General features: G+C 43.8%; 1 long non-coding RNA gene across 1 annotated transcript; it reads right to left on the bottom strand.

Annotated features, from left to right (window-relative positions):
* Nucleotides 1-19441: 19441 nt before the first annotated feature.
* LOC145520755 (uncharacterized) lies at nucleotides 19442-22066 on the bottom strand. Its single transcript, XR_014064789.1, has 2 exons — nucleotides 21944-22066; nucleotides 19442-19716 (listed from the first exon to the last, which is right to left on the bottom strand). It is a non-coding gene; the product is annotated as an uncharacterized LOC145520755 (long non-coding RNA).
* Between the last annotated feature and the right edge of the window lie 521 nt (nucleotides 22067-22587).

Below are 22587 nucleotides of genomic sequence, written 5' to 3'. Positions count from 1 at the left end.
ACATCTCAGTGGAAGTGATAGGGACAGAATACACGGATGAAGTAGGTAATTAAATAGTTAGTCCTACCAGAGGATTGTAAATAGAGAAAAAGTATGAGAGACCCATATAAGTTAATGATCAGTCAAGAAAGAAGGTTGTTTAACAACAAAACCATGTAGCAGAAGCATGAGACTTGCCCCCCAAAAATAAAACAATGGTGACGTGAGACCCACATCCTGCCCACTGAAGTAAGTTAATAATTCCTAGGACATGCTTCTCTGGGTTCACCAAAAACAGAAACATAGAGATAAGATGACATTATACTGAAACCTGAGAGGGGGTCGCACAGAGTCGGACATGACTGAAGTGACTTAGCAGCAGCAGCAGCAGAGATGATTTACTATATTTTAGTGTATGTTCTGCTTCTGGTTCAAAACCACCCTTCTGCTGATTTGAATAGCGTCATGACAGTCCTGGTTTTGAGGCAGGAGATAGATAGGCTCCTGGAGCAAACAGTTGGAGTTTGTCCTGTGTAGACTGATACTCCAAGATGAAAACAGTAAGGCAATCAAAGGAAGAGACTGGGTCCTGCCGAGATAGAAGAGACCACATATTTCTCATTCTCAAAATCAGGAGACCTCCCTGACTACACATGTACAGAAAGGCTCCTGGGAGGTCAAAAAGGGAGGAGGCGCCACCCTGCAGTGAGTGACACCAAGTACCCATAAGCCTCTTTGTTGGAATCCATCTTGGCTAAGAGATGCACGTATACATGGGAGGGCACTGAGATACGCGAATTATAGACTCAGAATCAGGCAAAGCAAGAGGATTGGTCAAAGTAAATCTGGGAGAAATGTTCCATAAAAGTGATTCAAACTACCTCATAGGTTGACTACTATCTCTCTGAGCCTGCTTCTGTGTCTATCCACATGTACTATACTCTTTTTCCTCCTAATAAGCACTTTACTTGTTTCACTACTTTCTTTCTCTATGTGGAAATTCATTTCTATGCAGTTGATTGGTCAGGGCCTTGTCAGTGGTCTAGGATTCAGAGCTCTCACTGTGATGGCCTGACTTCAATCTGTGGCTAGTAACCGCAACCCTGCTTCAAACCACTGCTGGCCGAGGGCATCCAAGATCAGTTTGACTGTATAGGGACAAGAAAACTGCTGCCGGACATGAATGAGGATCTAATAGTGGAAGTTTGATGTCTATTCGAGAGTGAGGAAGAAGGTGGTCTTCTCCCTCACCTCCCACTTTTCCTTTGATTATAAAACTGTAGCCCACTAAGTTCTCGGAGTGGTACTACCTTGCCCACCCACTTCTGTCTTTCACTTCCTGTGTTGTACACTATTAAATTCTTTCCTTATCTGTCACTCTGCCTTCTGTTGAATTCTTTCTGCACTGAGACAGAAGAATCTGTGCTTTACTAAGTCCCGAGATGTATTCTGTGGTTTCAAAAGGCTGCTGCTAGTCACTAGGAACAGATGTCACTGTTCATGATTTTAATGCTTCTCTAGGCATGAGAAGATGTAAGAACTTAGGCTCATCTACTATCTGATGGTCTGTTCTGCCAGTTTTCCCTCAAGCACAGAGGGCCTCATTCCTGATATATCTCCACCTCAAAGTCCTTTCAGGGTGGGTTGAAGATCGGTGACTACAGTAGTTGGTGATTTCATTCTTGTAGAACCAGATGCCAAGTGACATTCTTTAGTTGGCACAGGGATAGTCCTTTCCCTAAACAACTGGTTCATCTTTGGACTAGAGGGAGGGGCAGGTCATTCTTTCTGGTGAAGATTTGTCACTGTTGTTCACTGCACAGTGTGACCACTGGGAGGTATTTTCTGCCCACATTATATAAGAAGGTAGCACAATTTATATACTGGACAATGTGGGAAGGCAGAGTTCAAACTCCAATTTCAAATTTATTCCAACAAGAATTTGTTGATTGATCACTCTTTACCCAGCAAATATTTGTTCTGCTCTACCTCATGAGTTCTCAGCTGTCAGAGATACAGAGGTAGATGAGGCCCTTTCCCTCCTCAGTTGTTGACTGTCTATTGGAGGACGCGAATAAATCAGCAGACGTGGAGATGGGAATGCAGCTGCCTCTGCCTGAGTTGTGTGGTGGTGAGAAGGCAGGGCTGCCATTGATGTTGTTCAGGATGCCATTGATGTGCACTGCACAAGGGTGTGAAGCCAGGGGACAGAAATCCAGCCCAAGGATCCTGATGCAGCACGACATACACCCAGGGAAGGGTCACATTTTTACGCTAACAAGGTATTCCATACACCCAGAGGAGGTAACTCCTTTCTAATTTGCACAGTCATGATTTCCACGCTATCATGAGAGAAGAAAGGACGTTTGAACTGAGTTTAAAATATTGAATAGTCACAGATGTAGAAAACAAACTTATGATTAGCAAGGGTGGCTCAGATGGCAAAGAATTTGCCTTCAATGCAAGAGACCTGGGTTCGATTCTTGGGTTAGGGAGATCCCCTGGAGAAGGGAACGGCTACTCACTCCAGTATTCTTGCCTGGAGAATTCCATGGACAGAGGAGCCTGTTGGGCAATAGTCCATGGGGGAGTGGCGGGTCACAAAGAGTTGGACATGACTGAGTGACTATACTCCAGTAAAGAAAATTTACCTTGAATTAAAAAGATTGGATAGAAATGGACTGAAAGACAGACGTGCAGAAAGTCTTGCAGGCAGAGGGAGTAGTGAGTGCAGACGAACTGGGGAGGGAGACAGGATGGGTGTATTGGCAGAAAGACACACAGTTGGGAGAGCCTGAGATGCCAGAACCCAGGATGGACAGAGGCAATTCTTGAGGGGGTGGGTGTGCTGAAGAGTTTGCCATTTGCCTTGCAGCTTTGGGGGCCTTTAGAGGAGTTTAAGTCTCACCTCCAAATCAATATATTCAGTGTGGCTTCATGCTTTCTCGCAGGCAGCCCCTCTCCCCCACTGACTTCTCTGTTTCTCTGACCTCTCCATTTCTTCCCTGACTTGGCTACATGCTTTGGGATTTAATTAGTCTGTCTTGTTCATCTTCTAACCACTTCCTGTGAAATCTTCCTCTCTTTTTATCTCTCAGAAGATGGAAAACTTTGTGACTGTGAAGATTGTGCCTTGTACTCCTAAAGAAACCTCTTTTTTAGCAATATGTCTCCAAATATGGTGTACACACCATTGGTGGTAAGTGCGGCGAGTTTAAGGGGGATGCGAACAAATATTTTTCTAATATATTTATTTTATGGCATTGTGTTTTATAAATATTTTAATTCTAATGTCTAGTAAGATAAAAACTACCATGAGCACATCAAGTCTTTAATTTTGCTGATTTGTCTGTTTAGAATGAGGCTGAAACAAAATTGAAGTTAACTAGTTAATTTAAAGAAAAAATATACTGATTATTCAGGGACTTCCCTGGCGGTCCAGTAATTAAGACTCTGTGCTTCCACTGCAGGGGCACAGGTTCAATCCCTGGTCGGAGAATTAAGCTCCCAGCAAGCAGCTTGGCATGGAAATAAAAAAATAAATAAAATAATAGCAAATAACTCAAAGAACATTAAAAAAGATTAAAGCAGAAATGATAGAAATTTCAAATTAAATTTTAAAAAATACTGATGGTTTTGACACAGGAAAATTTGCAGAGGTGATATACAAATGACTGATATTTGAGAGCCAGCCCAGTGTTGCACCTGCCAATAAGGGCTTAACAAATAGCTTTGGAAAATTACCTTGATTTTAGTCGGTTGAGTACTGCATATTCAGAATATTGTTTCCCAAAGTAACAGTATAAGAACTTGGAAGGAAGGAGAGGGGGAAAGAGGGGAGGCAGAAAAGGATGGGAGAGAACAAGGGTCATTGGTGGGCCTCACGGCCTTGAGGAGCTTCAGGTCCCAGATGCTGGGTAGGGAGGTGGGCTGAGTCCTGGGATTTTAGGGGCCAGGAAGAGATGGAGCTTTATCCCTTACGGGTGAGAAGGTTACCCAGAGCAGGGGGCGGGACTGTGTTATCATCTGCTTGTCTTCCCCTTGTGTAACTCTGCTTTGACATCTCTTTCATCCTTAGAGGTGACACTGTCCCCCTTCCTCCCCAACACACACACACACACACACACACACACACACACACACACACACACACACACTTTCTCCTTCTCTCTCAAACACACACACACCTCCTTCTCAAGATCAGACTTATTCAGAGTTTAAGGGAGCTGACCCTCCAAATTGGATCAGTTCTTTGCATCAGGTGGCCAAAGTATTGGAGTTTCAGCTTCAGCATCAGTCCTTCCAATGAATATTCAGGACTGATTTCCTTTAGGATGGACTGGGTGGATCTCCTTGCAGTCCAAGGGACTTCTCCAACACCACAGTTCAAAAGCATCAATTCTTCGGTGCTCAGCTTTCTTTATAGTCCAACTCTCACATCCATACATGACAACTGGAAAAACCGTAGCTTTGACTAGACAGACCTTTGTTGGCAAAGTAATGTTTCTGTTTCTTAATAAGCTGTCTAGGTTGGTCATAGCTTTCTTCCAAGGAGCAAGCATCTTTTAATTTCATGGCTGCAGTCACCATCTGCAGTGATTTTGGAGCCCCCCAAAATAAAGTCTGTCACTGTTTCCATTGTTTCCCCCATATATTTACTATGAAGTGATGGGACCAGATGCCATGATCTTAGTTTTCTGAATGTTGAGTTTTAAGTCAACTTTTTCACTCTCCTATTTCACTTTCATCAAGAGGCTCTTTAGTTCTTCTTTGCTTTCTGCCATAAGTGTGGTGTCATCTGCATATCTGAGTTTATTGATATTTCTCCCGGCAATCTTGATTCCAAGACAGGAATCTTGATTCCTGTCCTTTGGTCAAACCCAAACAGAAGCCAGAGACCAGGAAGGCTGGGTTAGGGCCAACCTCCTGAGGTGTGAGCACATGGTGGGAGAGCCCCCCAGAAGAAGAGGAAGATGAGGGATCTGACAGGCAATGCAAACAGCTGGCATCCCTCTGCCTGTCCAGTTTCTGGAGACTTCCAGCCCCACCCACAGCTTGAAAATCACGATGCTCCCCAGAAAGTCAGATTCCCAGGATTAGGGGGAAAGGGGAAGAAAGGAAATAGAGGAAACCTACATATTTTATGCCTTACAGAGCTCAGTAAATTTTTTGTGACTTTTGTTTATCTCACAACTTTGTGAAAAACATATTACAGAAGTGAAGTAGATAGGTGTGTCTAGCTCAAGTCATATTTACTGGAATCAGGCCTTGATTTAACCCTCAGTCTCTAAACTATTTGCTTTGGGCAACTGTCTTTCAGCTGTGGGTCTCCAGGCCTTGGTGAGCCTTAAACCAACTCAGTGGGTTATTAACAGCATTTGGAAAATAATGAAACAGTGTTAGATTAGAAGATTTCAGAGTTTATTACCTATAATATGGGTAGATATTGTTTCTTGAAACTTTCATTTCCATTGTGTACACACACACACACACACACACACCCTTATGTGCTTGTGTATACTAATTTGTGATATCAAATATGATTTTTTCTAAGGTGTCTGTTTGAAGAAGTCTGAAAATACTGTAGTGGACTATCATACTGCTCTTCCTACTCTATGATGTTTATTCTTTTATTCATCTGGTAATTCATTCCCATTTATTACACACCTTTTATGTGCTATATTCTGAACTTACTGTCCTGATCCGGTGTACATCTCTTTCAGTGCAAATTCCTCCTCCATTTTCTCCTTACACTTCCTACTTCACTATTTCCACTTTCCTGAACAATCCATGTTGTCTTTCATCTCAGGGGCCTTTGCAAAACTCCACTCATCCCTCTCTGCTCTCTCTTTGAGTTGAAGCGTCCTTCCCCTGTCCTCAAAGACTGGCTTTCATTTTTAAAGCTGTTTTTTAAAGAAGGTTGCAAATTTTTTGACATTTGATCCATAGAGAAGAGGAGACAATGTCACCTCCCCTTGAGTCTGGGGTGTACTGGTGACTGGTTCAGTCAACAGAGTAGCGTGCAGGTGACTTTTAAAGCTAAAAGTCATAAAAATTCATGTAATTTTCACCTTATTTGCTAGAAATATTCACTTTTGGAGCTCTGAGATGCCATGTAAGAAATCCAAGTACCCAACATCACTAAGCTGGAGAGGCCATCTGTGGGTGCTTCAGTGGACTGTTTCAGGTGGGCCCAGCCTTCTGGCCATCTTTACTAAGATGCCAGGTATGTGGCTGGGCTGCCTTGTACCCACCTGAACAGCCCACCCATCAAATGCATAACCGTGAGTGACCTCCATGTATGCCATGATGAATAGAATCACCCAACTGAGTGTACTTGTGATGACAAAACCATGAGCTATAATGAAATGGTGATTGTTTTAAGCCACTACTTTCTGGGGGTGGTTTGTTACATAGCAGTGTGTGCGTACGAGCTCAGTCGCTTCAGTTGCGTCCTACTCTTTGTGATCCTATGGACTGTAGCCCACCAGGTTCCTCTATTCATGGGGATTCTCCAGGGAAGAATACTGGAATGGGTTGCCATGCCCTCCTTCAGGGGATCTTCCCAACCCAGAAATCGAACCCACATCTCCCACGTCTCCTGCATTGCAGGTAGATTCTTTACCACTGAGGCACCAGGGAAGTCCATGTAGCAGCAGATAACTGCAACAATACTATCTATGCTGCCATAGTGTTCTATTCTGTCCCCACCAGAGAGCTTATGACACTGTAGCTTAATTTCTTAATAGCTATTGTCTGTCTTTCTTAGTAGAAAATATGAGGCCAGAAATGACATTTTGCTGCATATTATAATTCTAATATCTAGCATCAGTTCTGCAAAAAATAGGCTTTAGTAACTATTTTTTTAAATTTGGCATGAATTGAATTAAATGGAATGAACCAGAGCTGATTACAGGTAGGCTGTCCATATGTTCATGTTTGCCTAGAACCTATTGACATGATATAAATACTACAGGTGGCTCAGTGGTAAAGAATCCACCTGCAATGCAGGAGACGGGAGCTCAATCCCTGGGTTGTGACAATACCCTGGAGAAGGGAATGGTTATCCACTCCAGTATTCTTACCTGGAAAAATCTCATGGACAGAGGAGCCTGGCGGGTTACAGTCCATAGTGTTACAGAGTCAGATATGACTAAGCGACTGAGCACAGCATGCAAGTACTAATAAACTCCTCGTTCACTCTCAAACTTAAAGTATAAAATTTGGGGGCACCCTAATTAGAGGGATCTTTGTGGGATCAGGGCAGGATCCCAATCAACACCCATCAGATTCATTAGAAAGTTCGGACCTGGCTCTAGGTGGATAAGAATGTTGGATTTTTTTACATGAGAAACTTTGAAGAGTGGCTTATTACTCCTGTTGCCATTATATTTTGATTATGTGCTCTATGATTAGATGTTGAAAATGCTAATGCACATTAATACATGATTGATTTGATTACCCATCCTAATCATACTTTGATCACTTTTGATAAATACATTGATTCATATTTTATTTATTTCACAGAATTCTTTGTATAACTATGCTTTGATAATATCTGATTGCATCTTAATATTTGATTGCTTTGAATAGCTCTTGTTTTAACCATTGGGAAGTTGAATCATATTAGCTATGATATATTTGACCAGGTGGTGCTAAATGATTAAGAATCTGCCTGCCAATGCAGGAGACACAAGAGACGCGGGTTTGATCCCTGGATCAGGAAGATCCTTTGGAGTAGGAAATGGCAACCAGCTCCAGTATTCTTGCCCTGGAAAATTCCATGAACAGTGGAGGCTGGTGGGCTACAGTCCATGGGGTCACAAAGAATCGGACAACTGAGCATCCGCACGCACACACTCACACACACACATATCTGACTAGTGGTTATAAGCATAATATGCAAAACATGCCTGGGTGTGATAATCCCTGCTACTTGTCATTATGTTACATTTGGTAGATCACTTAGCTTCTCTGGCCTCATCTGAGAAGTGGACATCATAATAAAATTTACTCGTAAGAGTGCCAAGTGGATTCAATGAGATAATACATATTAATAGGGTAAACTGGCTGGACCCTGGTTGACATTCTGTATAATTACAATGTGTAATTGATACTCCTTACTCCCATCCAAGTGTCTGTTTGCATGAGCTGACATGCATTAAAGTTTGTATAGTTCATGTTGCTTCATGAGGAGGCTCAGAAAAAGGGGAGGGGTAGTTTGGGGTAGGGTGCTGGTGACGGAGAGAAAGGAGAGGAGAAGAATGAAGGGGCTGGTGGCATGGACACCACCCTCCATGCCAGCTGCATGGTCCAGGTGTTCACAGTAAAGAGATCCTATCTAAAGGGGCAGGTGGGCTGGAAATCCATGCCTGGACACAGGGTTGTGTCAGCTTTGGGGATGGGTGTCTTGTCTAATTCACACAGAGGGGCCATGGCAGCTACTCAGAGGAGCCATATAAGAAACGACTTTGTTCCCACCGATTGGAGATCCAGTAGAAAGAGAGGGAATGGCTGAAAGACTTGACTGAGTGAAAGACCATGCAAGTCTAGGCACAAGGAGGTTTTGGAGCCCCCATCCCATCTGCTTCCTGCTGTGGCATTCTGCCCTGGCTTCCAGGGCCGCTGAAAGAACAGGGCTGTGTCTGGGAGATCAGCATTTTCAGGAAGTTCAGAAACCTGGGTGTGTGTGTGTTGCTGGGGGGGCAGGGTAGGGGGACATGGAATGAGTGAGTGTAGGGGGTGAAGGGTGAGCCCTTTAGATACTATAACAACTGAAAGTCACAGATTTCCTTACTCTGCCAACACTTTACATACATAATCATTTTAATGGTCACAGCAATCTTATGACAACAACCACTGGTATATTTATAATCCCTCTTTTACAGATGGGAAACAGAGGCAAAAAGGGATTAAGTAATTCCTCCACTGTGATAGAGTGGAACAGGCAGGACCTGTATAGGTCTACCCTGCTTTTTGAATGTTTGCTTTATGCCACTTTGCTTTTATGAAAAACCTCCATTAGTATCCGTTTTTGCAAACTGAAAGAAATATAAAAAGGATTTCCATTTATAAGAAAAAAGGTAAAAAGCGCAAGTCGAGTTTAGTGTTTGTTTTGCCTTGAGCAGTTATAGAGGCAGCATGCACCTCAGCAGAGAGTGGTACCACCAGCCTCCTTCCCCGGAAACTATGCTCAGTGTCTCAGCATCAAACCACCATAGCTTTGGACTGTGTCTGTGAGCATCTGTGCTTTATCCCAACTGATTTTGTGCATCCATTAGCAAGAGGTGTCCTAAGGTCTTGGACACTTCACTTTACACCATTTCAGCTTAAGAAAGGATTCACAGGAAAGCTTTGCTTTCGAAGAGCAGGGAAGCCTTTATCTGAATCCAGGTCATCAGATGCCAGAGCCACCGCTCTTAGCCCTTACTCTAGATTGCCTCCTCACCAGGGACCCTGTCAGGGTTCTTGGGCACAGATGAGTGTCCCACCTCTGCCCTTGGGGAGCCCTGGAGTGGGGAAGAGCTAAATTCCTGCATGTGTGTGTTAGTTGCTCAGTCGTGTCCTACTCTTTGCAACCCCATGGACTATACCCCACCAGGCTCCTCTGTCCATGGAGTTCTCCAGGCAAGAATACTAGAGTGGGTTGCCATACCCTTTTCCAGGGGATCTTCGTTACCCAGGGATCAAACCTAGGTCTCCCTCATCGCTGGGTGATTAGAAAACTCAGTGAAATCTGGGCATCTGTGTCAATGTGACCCCACGTCTTCCCTCAGCCTGGGGACCCTTTGTGTTTTTGGATGTATAGTACATTTGCCCAGGACCTGGCCCACATTTGCAACTCAGTAGAGAGGTCTGTTTTCAGTTTTATGGATGATTGGTGTGGCCACTCTTTTCTGCAGTTATGCTTTTAGAGATGAGAGCACAAAATCCCCCTTAACTAAATAAATGCCCTCTGTGGCTTCCCGTTAAGCCTGTCCCTTCCTCTGACCTGGCTTGAGCTTCACAGGGTACAAAGGAGACCAGAGAGTGGGTAATGGTCCCTGATATTGGGCCATCAGACAAGGCCATCAACTGTCAGCTGGGGTCTCTGGCTGCCTTCCAGAAGATTCCAAGACCCCAAGAGTATGCAAAGCAATGACCAGACACAGCACATGTGCACAGAGCCCCAGAACGACCATCCTGAGGCTTAAAGTACACTTTAACAGAATCCCATGTGAATAACCATAAATTAGGAAGTACCTTCTATTCTTTCCTTCACAAAAAATCATTTTACCCACATCCTTGACACTAAGATGCTATCTTTCTTTTCTGTTATTCCATTTTATACCTTTTTGGGTACATATAGTATTATTTTTAATATGTTTGAGATTTTCAAAATTAAAATGACTTTCTCCTTTATATATGAGGAGAAAATTAAAATTAATTTTTTTGCCATGCACAGATTAAAACAAGCTTGGAGGAAATAATAGTAAAATGCTAGCAAGTCTGTGGGTGAAGTGATTATGGGTTATTTTAACGTTCTTTTCTATCCTCAGTAAGCATGTTCTGCTTTTATAATATGAAAAGAAGTAGAATTTATTCGTATGTGTGGGTGTTTTTTTAATTTTTAAATTATGAGTACAGTTGTTTCCTTCAGTATAGTACAGAGAGCTTTTATTTCAAATAGTTATGATATTTTTTGTTTGTAGTTCATTTTACTCCTGGGAATTCCTCCACAGCAGCTTTGTCCAGCTGAGATGGAGGTAGATTAATGACCAAAAGTACAGACCCAGCCAACTTCTCATCTGAGAGTTGAATGGAAAGAGTTTTGGATTAGGAATTTCAAGGGCGAGTTCTAGTTCTGACACCACCAAACATGAGGGTCTCAGCCTCCTGATGTACAAGTAGTCTACCACCCCTACCAGGACTAGGCTTGAGTGAATCTTTGGTGCGTTCTGAAAGTCACTGGGGAAAGAAGGCAACCCATTAGTCTACAGCTGACTTGTTAGACTAGAGCAATTTAATTACCTGGAAATTTGGAAGTTCGATTAATATGAGAATAGCTCTTCCACCTGCTGAGTAAAGGAAGTAAACTTCTGTGGTGGCACTATAAGAGGGTTTCCTGGAATTGGTATTTGGAGTGGTATTTTTAAGGCAGTGTGGGGCATAGATAGATATGGAGGAAGCAGGACAGCCTAGGACTTGAGTGTAAAGGAGCAGAGGTGACAGCAAGCCCATCATGTGTGGTTGATGGATGGGAGACAGAAAGGCAAAATGCCAGGGAGGAAACCTGAAATGTCGCCAGCTGGAGGGAAGCCCAAGAGCTTGGGAGTCCATCGTCTCACTCGTGGTGCCCTGCAGTAGCCACCCAATAGCAGTCTCCATATATTCTGTGACAGTTAACTCATAAACTTTGTTTTTCTTTAATTTAGCTGTAAGTTTAAAGTAAATATTGATGTTTTCTAAGATATAAAACCAGTCACTCATCACAATGCATTTCAGTAAAACCAAACAGTTTGGTGCCCTAGACTTACAGAGGTTTGTCTAATTGGATAAAAAGATGAGGTCTGTGCTTTTTCATTTGCCTGATTAATTACTGCTCTGAAACCCTTGAAAACAGACATGGTCTGTAAGTAGTATCTGTTATTTAATCGAGGACAGATGTTTTCAGAAATCTTTTAAATAGGCCTGGAGAGTTACTGGCTCTTAAGCGAAGTGAATCACTGAACTGTATGTTTTAAAAGTGACTGTAACATGCCAGCAAAAAGCAATTTTTACTAATGTTCAAGTTACGGTCACTCTAATCGTGGTTTCTCCTAAATCACCAGCATCAAGAAGCAGCACCAAGATAAAGGTGGAAACTGACATCACCATCTACCCGGGGGTCCAGGCTAAAAGTCATTGCATACAAGGGCTGCACTTTTTCCTACCTACACTTCCCTTTCTGTCCCTGCTGTGTCCAAGTTTTGATGTCAAGTTCATCCCCTAAGCACCTCTACAGGGATTTCCTTTTGTCTATTCCTACCACCACTACCCAAGGTAAGGCAACAGTATCAGTTGAGTTTAATAGGAAAGTAAATTTCACCCCAGACAGTTTGAACAAAGCCTTCAATGGGAAGGCAACGTTGCGGGTGTGGTCAGGGCTAAGGAAGCAAATGAGGGAGAGAGAGGTACCCAGGGAACAGGAGTGTTGGATGTCATTACCACTCCTAGCCAAGGGATCCTGAGAGGACACTGTGCTCCCAAAGCCCAGTGAGAGCCCCAGAGGAGCTGTGGTTGAGAGGGGGATCAGGAAGGGAGCTGTGGTGGTGCAGCATCAAAGTGGGTAAGATGGTTCCTTCTCTCCTCCCCTTCTCCTGCCTTCCACTGGCACCTTCTGCTGGCCAAACCCAATTGAAAGCCGTGTTGAGGGAACCCCCAAGATGCAGACCTCATGGTCAGCCTTGAGCACAAAGCAGGGCAGAGTGCAAATCTGGAGGCTCAAATGACGAGTAAGGAAAATAGCAGGCAGCAACACCAAGGCCTCTCCAAAGCTTCCCACCTTATTATTTTCCATAATGTGACAAGAGTGCTCTTCCTAAAGCAGAACTCCCCAAGTCACACTGCCTGCTTACAACCCTTGAATGACTCCTGATTGCCCTCAGGGTAAAATGAAAACTCCTCAACATGGCACCATGGATTGAATATTTGTGTGCTACCCAAATTCACGTGTTGAGTCCTAATTCCCAGTGTGATGGTATGGGAGATGGGGCTTTGGAAAGTGATTAGGTCATGAGGGTGATGTCCTTGTGAATGGGTTTAGCGCCCTTATAGAAGAGATTCAGAAGGTCTTGCCCCTTCTGCCCCATGAGGACACAGGGAGAAGAGGGCCACATGTGAACTAGGAAGCTTGTTCTCATCAGAATCCAAATCCTCCAGCTCCTTGATCTTGGTCTTCCTAGCCTCCTAACCCTAACTGTGAGAAATAAATTCCTGTTGTTTATAAGCCCCCTGGTCTGTGATATTCTGTTACAGCAGCTCAAACTGACTAAGAGACACAGTGTACAATGTCTTATGAGTCATATTTCCATCTGCTCCCATAACCCTTTGCACTCAATGCAGTTCTGAGACTGTGAACTGCTGTCTCTCATCACCAGCCTTAGTCCATACTGTCCTCTGCCTGTGACATTCTTTGATTTCTTGTGCCCTACTCTCTACGACTTTTTCTTTCAAAGACTATTCAGGGTTCTTTCTATTTTTTTTTTTTTTTTGAGATCTTTTGTAGGCTCTATTTTCTAAAGAAGTTTTGATTTTACATAAACCTTGAACAGGAAGTACAGAGAATTCTCATGTATATGTTTCCTTTCTAGCCCTCTCCACAGTTTTACCTATTAGTAACATCTTGTATCACTTCTTGGGGAATAGATGGGGAGACAGTGTCAGACTTTATGTTTTCGGCTCCAAAATCGCTGCTGATGGTGATTGCAGCCATGAAATTAAAAGACGCTTACTCCTTGGAAGGAAGGTTATGACCAACCTAGATAGCATATTTAAAAGCAGAGACATTACTTTGCCAACAAAAGTCCATCTAGTCAAGGCTATGGTTTTTCCAGTGGTCATGTATGGATGTGAGAGTTGGACGGTGAAGAAAGCTGAGCGCCGCAGAATTGATGCTTTTGAACTGTGGTACTGGAGAAGACTCTTGAGAGTCCCTTGGACTGCAAGGAGATCCAATCAATCCATCCTAAAAGAGATCAATCCTGGGTGTTCATTGGAAGGACTGATGTTGAAGCTGAAACTCCAATACTTTGGCCACCTCATGCGAAGGGTTGACTCATTGGAAAAGACCCTAATGCTGGGTAGGATTGGGGGTGGGAGGAGAAGGGGACGACAGAGGATGAGATGGTTGGCATCACCGACTCGATGGACATGGGTTTGGGTAGACTCTGGGAGTTGGTGATGGGCCGAGAGGCCTGGCGTGCTGCAATTCATTGGGTCTCAAAGAGTCAGACACGACTGAGCGACTGAACTGAACTGAACTGAGTGGTTAACATGTAAGTCCTAAGAAAGTCTTTTTAGAATATGTCACAACCACTGAGAAAGTGAATGACTAATGTCTGGGTACAATCTTTATGTAAATCTGATGGTTTCTAATTCTTTGCACTTAAGAAAATTATGATAGAGTTTAACTGGGTTTTCAGTTGATACAACTTTTAAATTTAGCTTTGATAAATGCTTACTCTGTGATCTTAGCATTTACTTCAAAAGAATTTCAAAGAATTGAATGGTATGGCTTTAACCACCCCTTCTTTCCATTCCCATTAAACTACATTTAAGGGCACAGTTTTCTAAGCACATATACCTGTTATAAACAAAGAAGAAAATAAACTGAGGAAAAGAACTTTGTGAATTTTTAGAAATGTCTTTTATTGTCTGTTGCTGTTGTTCAGTCACCCAGTCGTGTCCGACTCTTTGTGACCCCATGTACTGCAGCACACCAGGCTTCCCTGTCCTTCTCCATCTCCCAGAGTTTGCCCAATTTCATGTCCATTGCAATCAGTGATGCCATCTAGCCATCTCATCCTCTGATGCCCTCTTCCCCTTATGCCCTCAATCTTTCCCAGCATCAGGGAATTTTCCAGTGAGTTGTCTGTTCGCATCAGATGACCAAAATACTGGAACTTCAGCTTTAGCTTCAGTCCTTCCAGTGAATATTCAGGGTTGATCTCCCTTAAGATTGACTGGTTTGATCTCCTTGCTGTCCAAGGGACTTTCAGGAGTCTTCTCCAGTACCACAGTTCGAAGGCATCAATTCTTTGGCATTCGGCCTTCTTTACAGTCCAGCTCTCACAACTGTACATGACCACTGGGAAGACCATAGCCTTGACCATATGGACCTTTGTTGGCAGAGTAATGTCTTTGCTTTTCAACACACTGTCTAGGTTTGTCATTGCTTTCAAAAAGCAGTGAGTTTGGAGTCCAAGAAATCTGTCACTGCTTCCACCTTTTCCCCTTCTATTTGCCATACAGTAATGGGGCCAGATGCCATGATCCTAGGTTTTTTAATATTTAGTCTTAGGCTGGCTCTTTCCCTCTCCTCCTCCACCCTCATCAAGAGGCTCTTTAGTTCCTCTTAGCTTTCTGCCATTAGAGTGGTATCATCTGCATATTTGTGGTTGTTGGTATTTCTCCCACCTATCTTGATTCCAGCTTGTTATTTATCCAGCCTGGCATTTCTTATGTGCTCAGCATATAAGTTAAACAAACAGGGTGAGAGCAGACAGCCTTGTTGTACTCCTTTCAGATCTTGAACCAATTAGTTGTTCCATACAGGGTTCTAACTGTTGCTTCTTGACCCTCACACAGATTTCTTAGGAGACAGCTAAGATGGTTTGGTGTTCCCATCTCTCTAAGAGCTATTCTTTTCTACTCATGTGTCAAAAATTCATTTGGCACATGCCTCTCTTTATCTGTCTTTCTCTCCGTGTGTGTGTTTATGTGTGTGCTCAGCCGGGGTATACCTCTTTGTGATTCCATGGATGGTGTTCCACCAGGCTCCTCTGTCCATGGATTTTCCAGACAAGAATGCTGGAGTGGTTTGCCATTTCCTACTCCAGGGGATCTTCCCGACCCAGGGATCAGAGCCATTATCTCTTGCGTCTCCTGCATTGGCAGGCAGATTATTATCACTAGCACCATCTGGGAAGTCTCTCTCCAGGAAAGTGAAAGTGTTAGTTGCTCAGTTGTGTCCAACTCTTTGTGACCCCATGGACTATAGCCCACCAGGTTCCTCTGTCCCTGGGATTTTCTAGGTGAGAATACTGGAGTGGGTTGCCATTCCCTTCTCCAGGGGATCTTCCTGCCCCAGGGGTCAAAACCAGGTATCTTGTATTGCAGGTGGATTCTTTACATCAGAGCCACCAGGGGAGCCTTTTTCTCTCCACAGTTGCTGTTAATTTGAGCATATCAGGTTGCTTGTGGGACCATGCCCTTTAAGTTTTTTAGGAACACTGGCTGTCTATTCAAAATTATCTCATCCTATACCAGGGCTACTTAAAGATGCAGCATTGGCATCTTCTGGAGCCTGACAATAATACAAGTTCTTAAGCTCCTGCCCAGATCTACTGACTCAGAATCTGCGGGGGTGGTGCCCAGGTGTCTGTGTTAACAAGCCTTCTAGGTTACTCTGGAGTGTGCTGAAGTTTGCAAGCACATAAGGATGCCACCTTATTTCTTTTAGAGTTTGGTAATTACCTTGAGGACTTAACTGATAGTGCCCAGGATTGGTCTTCCATGGCGTGTCTTGATGGCCATGTCTTTGGCTTGATCTTTGTCTCCCAGGCTGTCTGGTATTTGAGAATCTTTAACTGGCTAAAAAGTCTGACAGTGAAAAAAAGTTTTTGTTTTTTGTTCCCAACCCAGGTAATTCTGAGTTCTAGGTAATTCTGAGCTCTCTATGAGCCCTCTAAATTCTGTTTACAATCTCACCAGTTCTCTGAGCAGTATCGTATCATATGCAGCTGAGAGCAGCCAGCTACCGGTTATAATTTTCTGCCTGGCAGTCTCCTTGCCCAAGTCTCAAGTTCATTAGATACATCTTCTATCTTCTAAGTTAACTTAAGTGACAGTTTTTCCTAGTCTTTTTAATTGTTCCTTGTTAATTTTTTAAGCCTCTGCCAGGTGGCGCTAGTGGTAAAGAACCTGCCTACCAGTGCTGGAGACACAAGGAACGTGGGTTTGATCCCTGGACTGGGAAGATCCCCTGGAGGAGGGCATGGCAAACCACTTCAGTATTCTAGCCTGGAGAATCTCATGGACAGAGGAGCCTGGAGGGCTACAGTCCATGGGGTTGCAAAGAGTTGTACACGACTGAAATGACTTAGCCCACACGCACACATCTGCGTTCTAAACCTAAAGCTAATACTATGTATTTTAGGATTTTATTGAGGTACCAGTTTGTGCAAGGGTTCGTATTACTGCATGGCAAACCGCTCCAAAACTTAGTGCTAAATCAATAATATTTATTATTGCTCACATGTCCATGGATTGACTGGGCTTCAGCTTATAGGCTCAGCTCCACGTCTCACCTTTTCCTTGGACCAGTTAGTGAGCCCCTGGTCCCCATTCCTCTCATCAGAATTGTAGATGTGCAAGAGGGCAAGTGGAAACATGTGACTCTTCTTAAGTCCTAGGCTCAGAACTCACACACCATTACTTCTGTCCACATGCTGCTGGCCAAACAAGTCACATGATCTAGGCTGAAGCCTAGGGACACCCATCATAAAACCAAGAGAGAGTCTGGATACAGGGAGGGGTAAAGGATTAAGGGCACTATGCTAATCTTGCATTGCTTCCAGCATAAAAATAGCGATCTCTTCTATATGCTGGCAAAACTCTTAAAATTTTCCTCTCAGAGCATTGTTTTCACTTCTTTCTCTCACCAATTATACTGAATTTCAGACAGTACCTGGCATATAGTTGCTGCTGCTGCTGCTAAGTCACTTCAGTCGTGTCCGACTCTGTGCGACCCCATGGACAGCAGCCCACCAGGCTCCACCGTCCCTGGGATTCTCCAGGCAAGAATACTGGAGTGGGTTGCCATTTCCTTCTCCAGTGCATGAAAGGGAAAAGTGAAAGTGAAGTCGCTCAGTCGTATCCAACTCTTAGCGACCCCATGGACTGTAGCCTACCATATAGTAGATACTCAATAAATACTTATGGACCAAGCAAGTTGACTAGATACAGGAATGAATGCTTTTCTGAAGGGCAGCTTGCCAAGTCAGAGCTACAGAGACAAGGAATTAAGTCTTGATTTGGAATGTTGTCTAGACATTTAATTTGAAACTTTGAGATTTTCATTGGTATGTCTTCTTAGGAAAATATCAATAAGAGCTTATCTTTTGTTTGACCTTCATAAAAACAAGGTGATGCCTAGCATTTGGAAGACATCGTAAACTGAAAAAGAGTAATAAAAGAAAAAAGATGGAACCAAAGGGAAATTGTTGAAAGGGAAGAGCTGATGAAATACCTGTGTGGGTTTTCATGCTACTTTCTCCCTTTTTCTCAGACGTTTTCTTTCAAAAAGGATGAGCGAGAGAGTCTAAGTAGCTGTCCCAGGGGTGTCCAGCCTGTCACTGCCTGTGTTTTGTAATCTGAGCCAAGAATCAGTCAGGGAGGCGGGTAGTGGTGTAGTAAAACCTCCCTGTGAAATCTTGTTGGCAGGCCATGTGACAACGTCAGTGAGCCATTTGGGACGGTCCTGTCCACACCATCCTTCCATCTGTGCTCACAGCCTGGCTGTCGCCGCCAATAAGAGCAGCAATATTTCTTCCTCTCATAACCCACTCTTCTCTGTTCTGCTCTTTCAGAGTTTTATTGTTACAAATACGTTGCAGTGCTTGGGAATGAAAGGAGAGAGAAAACTTTAAATTCCACTTGACTATGATCTGTGCAAATCAGACGGCTCCTTCCTTCTGGACAGCCTAAGCCTTCTCTGCTTTTCAACACAAGCCCTTTCCTTTGGTTAAGCATCAAGATTTTGCTCATGCTGTGTCTGGCTTTTCCTCCCAGGCTCAACAGCACTCACCCATCCAGCCTTCACGTGGGGAAACACCACACAGAGCACAGGCGAGGGGATCATCCTCGTGGGGATTCACGTGCCAGCGCTGCTGCTTACGAGCTGTCTTATCTGAGGGAAGTTAACCTCTCTGAGCTCCATTTTTCTCACTTGTGAATGGGAAAAGCAGTAGATTGTTGTGATGTTAGACCTCACATGGACATGAGTTTGAGCAAACTCCAGGAAATAGTGAAGGACGGGGAAGCCTGGCATGCTGTAGTCCATGGGGTCGCTAAGAGTCAGACACGACTGAGCAACTGAACAACAACAACATATTTAGCATATCAAGTGCTCAGGGTGCAACTTTTTAAAAAAAAGGCTCATCCTGCCTTCTCCTTTCTCAAACTTCTCAGGCAGTGTTTGCCATCTTATATGGTTTTCATTCAGGAGACATAAGAGACTGGGGTTTGATTCCTGGGTCAGAAAGATCCTCTGGAGGAAGGAAGGCATGGCAACCCACTCCGGTATTCTTGCCTGGTGGGCTACAGTCCATAGGGATGCAAAGAGTAAGACATGACTAAAGCTTCTTAGCATGCGCACACACATGGTCGTCATTATCCCATGGACTTATTCTTGCCTGTCACTCCAGATTAAATTACCTTATGAGTGGGAATCATTGACTGAACTCTTTTGAATCTTTTATGGTACTTGGTGTATGGTAGGTGCTGATTGGCTATGTACTGCAACACGATTAAATGGTTTTTTTTTTTAAATAACCAACATATTTTAAATATTATACAACGTATTCAGTTTTGTGTAAAGTTTCCAGGCGTCTGAGGATACAGGCTAGGGTTTCAAAGATCTCTTGATGAATATTTCATGTTCACATGTGACTTTTGGATTAAGAAAAACTTTAAAGGAGCCAGAGATTCTGACACATTTTGGTTTGTTTAGTTGACACATTTTAATTTATTGCCTATTCTATGCCAGGCTGGCTGTTTCAGGTTCTGAAACTGACAAACAATGTAGGAAAAAAACCAGAAATAAACAGGCAAACCCCACTCTGCCTGCAGGGAGCTTATATTCTAGTGGTTTATGGTATTGGAAGATAGCATAACATTTCTTGGATTTTTTGGTTAAGTCAGTGCCTTTGAAGACACTGATTTTGATGTATCTTCTGAATTGTCTTCTTTCAAACAAAATACCAGGAGCTGTGATACCTGTGAAAAAAATAATTACAAAAGTTTACATGTCTAACTGTATGCCAAATATTGTTATTAGAATCTAAATATATTAACTTGTTAATTCTCATGGTAACATGAGAAGGTGGATACTACTTATCATGCCCATCTTAGAGATGATAAAGTTGAGGCATGGGAAGGCCCAGTAAATGACCCAAGGTCACATCCAGAGGTGATGAGAAGCATCTTAGCTGCAGCATCGTCTCGAACTTTTATTGGAAAGGAAGCACAGTGGTTTTTGAGTTTTCTAGAGAAAAAGACCTCAAAGCTAGATTTATTTGACCAGAAATTCTTTTCTCTTCATATCATCTCATCCCATCTCTCCAAAGCAGTAAAGGAGAAGTTGGTTTGGGAGGGAGACAATAACAAAGTAGGAGGTGAGCGCAGCAGGCAAGGAAGGAGTGAGGTGTAAGTGTGAATGTGCTGGTGGTGGGGATGTGAAATGGTGCAGGTGCCATGGAGACCAGACGCTCGTTCCTCTAAATTAAACATAGAATTGCCATAGGATCCAGCAATTACACTTCTGGATATACACCCCAAAGAATTGACAGCAGTACTTGAACAGATATATGTACACTCATAGCATTATTCACAAGAGCCAAAAGGTGGAAACATCCCAAATGTCTATTGGTAACTGAGTGGATAAGATATGTTATATACATACAATGGAATACTATTCAGCCTAAAAGAAAAGGAGATTCTGACACATGCTACAACATGGATGAACCTTGAGAATGTTATGCTAAGTGAAATTAGCCAGTGACAAAAACACAAACATTGTATGATTCCATTGCGTGATTCTCTGGAATCAGAGACTGAAAGCAAGCTAGTGGTTTCCAGGGGCTGAGAAAGGGGAGATGGAGAGTTATTATTTAATGGGCCCAGAATTTCAGTTGGAGAAGATGAAAAGTATTGTAGAGATGGATGGAAGTGGTGGTTGTACAACCATGTAAATGTACTTAATGCCACAGAACTGTATACATAAAAATGGTTAAAATGGTAAATTAGGTGCTATGTGTATTGGTGGCTCAGTTGGTAAAGAATCTGCCTGCAATGCAGGAGATCCAGGTTCAATCCCTGGGTGGGGAAGATCCCTTGGAGAAGGAAATGGCAACTGTCTTGCTGCTCACATGGTTCACTGGACCCTGGGTAGATAAGGTGCGACCAGGGAAGCTGGAAGAAGACTCAAGGTGCTGTGGGGACTGCAGACATGTTTATTTTCTCTGGGCAGCAGCAGCAGCAGTGAGTCTTCAAAGACTACTGATATGCAAGACAGACAAAAGTGGCCCTTGGCCAGTGGGCACACAGGCCCAGTGCTACCAAGGTCAGCAATATAGTTGTTTACAGAATATAAGGTATGAGGCCATGAGAGAGTGGAGCAGGAGAGCCTGACTGACACCATGTTGTCAGATACTTTCTCCACAGCAAACCACCCCAGTTTTCTTGCCTGGAAAATCCCATGGACAGAGAGGAGCCTGGTAGGCTACAGTCCATGGAGTCACAAAGAACTGAACATAACTTAGTCACTAAACCACCATCAAAAAGAAAAGGAGAGTTTTGGGACATGTTCTTTTACACTGGGTGGGGGGTATTAGGTTAGTCTGCCCTCTTCTTTCCTGAGCTCAGAGGGCTGCTCAGAGGGCAGGGACGAACCTGGGGCTACACCTGAGAAGATTCAGATGCAGCCCTCATGGTTGATGTGGTTGGTGTCCAACTTGAAGGAATTCGCTGCCTCAGGACTGAGGTTGGTCCACAAGCCAGAGTGGGTCTCTCACCCCTCAGATCTCAGTGCAGTAGGAACCATGACCTGCAGACAGTGGGTCAGGCGGCCTGGGCTGGAGGGGGATGAGAAGCTGTTAACCCAAGAAGTGACCTTTCCCTGCAAGAGTGTGGAAGTGCTCATTGACTACCCGAGTGTGGAAGCAAAGCCCTCCCCCAGGTCGTCAGGACGCTGCTTGAGATAAGACCTGTCAGTGAAGAAACAGCAGACGTGTGAGGGAGGAGGCCGGGCTTCTGGGGAAGGATGTGTCCTCACTCAGCCTTCCGAGGGGCTGTGCATGGGGCCCCAGAATCTACCACACCTCTCAGGTAGATCCTGAAACCAGGGCTTCAATGGCTGCCGGGCTCTGAGTCTCTTCCGTTTTTCCCTCAAGCTAAGATGGGCATTGTGGGGATTAGAACAAGGGGATGCCTGGGACAAACCAACCCCTTGGAAGGTACCAGCCAGGCTAAGATTTGCATCAGCTGCTTGGCCCACGGAGAAGACCGGCATCACCTGGGCTGCACTTCAGGAGTCCTGAGAAAGTCGGCATCCAGTCCCTGCTTCCACGGTTGCCAAGTTCTAGACTCTGCACTTTATGACCAAAGAAAGTTCTTGACAATAGATTGACATACTCTGGGAGTAATAGATACAAGGCCACAGCGGCTTGCCCCAGGTTTGTGTGTATTTTATTTAACCAACATTTTTCTGGCACTCCCCAAGTGCTTTTCAAATGTTGTTGTTATTGTTCAGTCACTAAGTTGTGTCCGACTCTTTGTGACCCCATGTGACCCCACACCAAGTTTCCCTGCCCTTCACTACCTCCCAGAGTTTGCTCAAACTCATGTCCATTGAGTCAGTGATGCTAACCAACAATCTCATCCTCTGTCACCCCCTTCTCCTCCTGCCCTCAATCTTTCCCAGCATCAGGGTCTTTGCCAATGAGTCGGCTCTTCACATTGGGTAGCCAAAGTATTGGCACTTCAGCTTCAGCATCAACTCTTCCAATAAGTATTCAAGGTTTATTTCCTTTAGGATGGACTGGTTTGATATCCTTGCAGTCCAAGGGATTCTCAAGATTCTTCTCCAGC

Source organism: Giraffa tippelskirchi, chromosome 1 (assembly GCF_054371585.1).
Source record: "Giraffa tippelskirchi isolate mGirTip1 chromosome 1, T2T-mGirTip1v1.2.pri, whole genome shotgun sequence".
In the NCBI taxonomy this organism is placed as follows: domain Eukaryota; kingdom Metazoa; phylum Chordata; class Mammalia; order Artiodactyla; family Giraffidae; genus Giraffa; species Giraffa tippelskirchi.
This window is presented reverse-complemented; position numbering and strand designations above follow the sequence as displayed.